Here is a 6000-nt window from a genome sequence, read left to right on the forward strand (position 1 = left end):
TATGAAGTGCTCTAGAGTGTAAACTGTGCTCAACCTTGTAAGGGGAGTGCTGAAATCAATGAAAACACATGCATATCTGCATGGTGCACCATAGTGTAATATTGAATGACACTGGACCATAAAACATTTATTGCTAATATGGGCACATGGTGGGAGGATTTTCAGAGATCTTTTTATCATGCATAGCTTACGAGAAAAAGATTTTTCATTGACCCTGAACTTGCATTTACAACAAGTTGGAAGGTAATAAACCATACGGTCCTTCAGTATATTTTCCAAGAGCAAGGTGGACGAAGAGAGAATAATCCATGTCATGGAAGATCACTAGAATCAAGCAAATAAATGTCAAGAATCAAGCAAATAAATGTCAAAACTACAAACCTCTATGGAATGCCTTGGACTATGCACTAGTACAAGACCCCCAATTATTGGCGCGTATAATTGCTCACTGGCATTGTTTGGTCGGTGCACTGCTAGTAGGACGTCGCTGGTAAGAGGATACTAGCGGAGCACAGGTCGAACACTGCTGGTAAGGTAGAAACTAGCAGCGTTCGACGAGCGCATGCTGCTGTTAGGTCCCGATCTAGCAGCGTTCGTTTTCCGCAGAGGATGCGAAGGGACCATGGAAAACCGACATGCCAACCTTATCCGAACGCATGACTATCCACTATGCCACACATCTCGCACAACCGACTAACTGGGCGTCCGCACAGCCGGCTAAACCGGTGTCACGGCCAGCTGAACGGGCGGCGCACAATTAACTAGATGTAGAGCCAGCGCATAACTGGTTGGATGCAAAGCCGGAGCAAGCAGTGCTCACTCCACACACGTGCCCGCGTGGGGATAAAGATATATGCGAAAACAAGCCCCAAGCACCAGTCGGTGATGCGACCACAACGAACCCCTACCCATTGCGTCTGGACCAGCCCAGCGCAGGGCGTACACGCCGCAAGGTGGGCACAAGCATGGCTTCACGCGCAAGAAAGCGCGTGGTCCCTCACTTGTGGGCACGACGGGAACCGCCCAATTGTGGTGGCCCCGGGCGTGCTGGATGGTCCACCCGTCATGGACCACTCAGCCGCGTCGCATAGGTCCGTGCCGCTCGGGCGGATCAGACGGCACGGAGCACCCCAAGTATCCCCCACGACATGCCGCCAAGCAATGGATTGCTCGGACGTGCTGTTCGCCCACCAAGAGCCCTTGTAGGCGGGTACACCAGCATCCTTTATATGAGTATAATAGTTAAAAGTACATTGCGGGCCAACCATAAAAAAGAGAAATAGACTAGAAAATCCTACAAAAAATCAGTAACATCTAACAGTCTATTTGATACATCACTAAATCACGACCACCTGCTCTTACTAATAGAAATAGAAATTTGAGCCAATTACCCACCTTTGCATGTAACATAAAACCTTTTCATTTTTCTCTTCCCATGACAACTACTTTAATAAATAAATAAAAATCTACCAAAAACCTTAACTATATATAAAAAAATACCGTGCCACTGTTAATTTTTTCCCCGCTTCCTTCTTGATGTGGCTCTATGATCTGCAGATGACGCCCTTATGATGTCCTTAGTGCACACAACCACCAACCTCTCCTGATTCTCTACTTCCCACCCGATCACATGCTAGCTTTGTCGATCTTCGGGAACTGTGAGGAGTTTTAATCTGAAAAGTTGTGACAAACTTCTTTTTTTCTGTTTCCCCCAAATAAAATAACATTTGAACTTGAAACTTTGCAGATCAACATCACACTAGTACTACCACGTGTAGAAACCTTCTCAGAATTTGGAGGAACAGAAGTATTTTAAAATGATGAAACTTATTTAAAATTTGAATTTTGACAAATTTATGTTCATAAAAAGACGAAAACATTTTATGCACAAGAGTGACACTTGTATATCATTGACCTGCAAAGTTTCAAGGTCAAATATTCTCTTGTTTGAAAGAAACAAGAACTCTCTCTCTCTCTCTCTCTATATATATATATATATATTTGTCACCTTGGGTGAGGAATAGTTATTCTTCACCCCCCTCTATTTTACCATCAATGCACCGTAATTTCACGTTCCGTAACTTTTGTCTTATTTCTGACGCAAATATATATGGGGCACCTAGGTGCCTGGGCTCCTTGTTTGGATCCAACCCGTTAACGCATTTTCTACATATAAATAATCACTAGTGCCTTCCAAATAATTTACTTTCCATTTTGTGCTTGCATGCACTAGTACTCACGGCCATTAATTGCATATTGGTTTCCAAAACTAATGCACACGATTGATTGCCTCATAAAGATTTATTTTATTAAGAATTTTACTATAGTCTTGTTAAAATACTCTGAACACTCATACATGGGTATATACTCATATCCCTACAAAAAAATAGTACATACTCAAGATATTTCACTGTATGTATATACCTCAATGTGAATTATCTTTGTATATACCAAGACATATCAGATTTTTAATAGGTGGTACATGTACCCGAGATACACACGTGTAAATGTTATTAGACCGTTATATTATAGTTGGTTGGTATTATACCTAATATTATGGTCTAATAACAGATACCCATGTGTACATATTATTAGACCGTGATAAAAAATATACGTATTGGTGTTATACCCAATGAAAATACACAGAACTAATGTATTATACCTAATAAAAATATACACATACCCGGGGCCATTATATCGAATAAAATACACACATACCAGAAGTATTATACCTAATGAAAATATACATATACCCGAGGTATTATATGTACTAAAAATTTAGACATAGCCGAGGTATTATAACTAATAAAAAATGGATATATCTCAGTTATTCTAAACAAAACGAAGGTTGAATACCCAACCATGATATCTGTTGGTGCATACTGAAGTCCCTGAAAAAATGCATACTCAAAAATATTTATGTGTATGTACATACCTTGATGTGAAATTTATTGATATATACCCATAAATGAAACTAATTTTTGATAGGTGGATACATGTATGTAAACTAAATACCTCGATAGATGATATGTACATTACAATAAATATGAAGAACTATACAACATTACCCGATAGAGATGTATTTGAGGTACGGATACTCGAGTAATATAATAACAGGTATGATTATCACATACCTCCAATAATTTTTACCATTGTACTTTCGAAGCGTTTTCCCTATACCATAGTACACGTACATGCACTCTAATTTGGTAACTTTTATGCATTGATGAGTATCCATTAGTATTGAAACCATAAATAGTTTCCATGCATGCACGCATGCTTGCCATTACTTTTGCTTACTGCCATATATATACCCATAACGGGTTTACCCACTAGTACTTGAACCAACGGTAGCAATATATAAAACACGGATCTTGGTGCAAATTTGATGGCCTAGATAGAAGGTGTAGCTACATGGGAGTATGGAAAATGCACATTCGGTTAAGGGGTGCATGGCTGAGGCGAACTCGAACTCCATGGAGTCCTCCAGCGTTGCGGCCAAGTCATCCATGGATTCCTATTCTCAGGTCTTGCTCGGCGCAGGTTAGCTACCTCACTAGTGATCTGCTCTCTCCCTTAGCTTCTGACTTGGCCATGCCCATCAACAGGTAGTTCCTTCCTCTCCCTTGTGATGATTCCAGCTTCGTACACATTTTTTGTTTTCGACACACAATTTTATTTATATATTGTATGTGATGCATCAATCACACACATTTTTTTCTCTTGTGTGCGATAGGGGGGATTAATAGCACTAGCCTATAGTAGTGGCCCCACCACCGGCAACTGCTACCAACGGCCTCTTGCCAGATCTAGCAAGGGGAGGCCCGAATCTACCACCACCAGCATCCCCATGACCAGCTCGAGTGGACGAGGCTTTGCCGGGATGAGGCTCCACCGTCGGGAGGACGCCAGACAGCCGGAGGTCAGGGTGGGTGGATGGACGAGGTGGATCGTATGGAGGAACCACGCCACACCGGGAAACCACTGGTGATGACAATGTGGAGGAACCGCGGGGGTCACGAGGACAAGGAGGAACCAAAAGGCACCTATATTATCCTGGGAGATCGTATAAACATCAACATGCTAAGAAAGATAAATACAAAAAGAGCACATGCCAAATCCGCCAACCAAAGAGTCCAAGTCAACTTTATATTTGACATGGAAACAATTGTAGGGTGCTCTCAACTCTCAAGCCAATTGTTTGTTTGTCACGAGATTGATATGTTAGCTACGTGATGGTTTGTCTTCTTAAGTGGTTGATAGTTCTATTGTCCAAAACTCAATAGTAGTAGGACCGTGAACTATCTGATCTTAATCGAGGTCGCATTAGACTAGCGACGTTTTTCTCCAAAGCGGGTTCGTCTAATGCTTGGCCTGCGTTTAGATCTAGAACAAGTTAGCTTCAGGCACCTGAAGGCCTCATCATTCATCTCTGTAGCATCACCTTGAGTTGTCTTCTTTTGAGAACATGTTAGCTCACTGCTAAGAAATTGTAGGTGCGTTCTTATTTTGATGAAGAATCAATTCATCGGGATTCAGCCTATAAGTTACTCTAGTCATCCCGAATATTGCAATTCTTACATGTTCATGTTATGTTTTCATATTCCCTTCCACGGTTTGTTCCAACTCTCGAGCATGTGTATTACTTGCTCTCTTAGTATCAAGTAGCTCTTGAGTATAAATGTCGTAATATCTTCCTGGTATTCTTATATGTGCATTTATCATGTGACAATGTTCATTCATATTGCGTAGGCACCACACTTGTTTAAGATGGTGATTCCTGCTGAACTTTGTTTACCAATGTATCTTTTGCACCTTTCATATGTAATATGTAATACATTTGAATTTAACACCTTACAGTCAGCATCAAAGTGTACCCTTGCATATGTTCTAATTTCTAATACATTATGCCTTTTTCTTAAAAAAAATCTAATTAGGGGTGGCTGTTTTTCCATTTTGTACATAACTATTTGAAATTTTTATAGAAGTACTATATTGCAAGAAATCCCTACACGTCCGGGTAGAAAACGATTAGGGTCGACTACTGGTTGGCATCTTACCCATCCTGTAATTTATTTTACTATTTCATATATTACCAAGATAGGGCGTCATCATTCATGAGCCATTGTGCCAGTACTTAATAGCTACTAACTCAAGTTATTGATCAGGGCTTCGTGCATGCCAATGAATAAATAACACCAAGTACTTACTTCCCATACTGTAAAAAAAAGCGACAAACAAACTGAACCCTAACAATTGAAACCACCTTTTAATCAATGGGCCAAGAAATCGTGCAAGCCAAAAATATCAACTAAACATTGAAGTTGGCTCTTGTTTGTCTACCAAGGATATTGTGCAATAAAATAAGAGAAAATAATAACCTCAACCTCTAATCTTAGTTGGAACTTTTTATGCTTTCCTCTGTTCCCATGGTCACTGCTCTTGTCTGCTTGTAGACCCTTTGTTTTTATCTCCCTGATTCATCCTCAAAGCCATATTTGCTAAGTATATGACTTGGTATCTTTTGTTATCTCCAAAATCAATATCGCACAAGTCGAAAGGATGACGAAGGAGCATCAGAGAACAATAGGCATGTGAGGCATCGTGAAGAAGGGACACAATTAGGCTAATTCAAGGGCATGCAATGCATACCCAATATTTTTTGCAAAAAGAAATAAGTGTATAAGCTCATATATGGATTTATATAGCATATGGAAGCCAAGTTATATGTACAAGACAGAAGAAATGAAGAAGAGAACGATTGAAGCTGAGGAGACAACTCAGACTAGGAGCCAACACGTCCAGATGATGTGCTATTCCGCTGATTGAACTGCCGCTTCGTAAAACTAGGGCGTCACGGCTAGCCCGCATCGGCCATCGGAAGCAATCGCCACATCGTTCATTGTGGCTCGTCAGCAATCAGGCTGCCACCGGCCACCTGCCACCTACCATCGTGGCTTGTCAGCAATCATGGCTCGTAAAGTTATATTATGATTCTCC

The sequence above is a fragment of the Triticum urartu genome, chromosome 5A (assembly GCF_056163025.1).
Source record: "Triticum urartu cultivar PI428250 chromosome 5A, HENAU_Tu73, whole genome shotgun sequence".
Taxonomy (NCBI): Eukaryota; Viridiplantae; Streptophyta; class Magnoliopsida; order Poales; family Poaceae; genus Triticum; species Triticum urartu.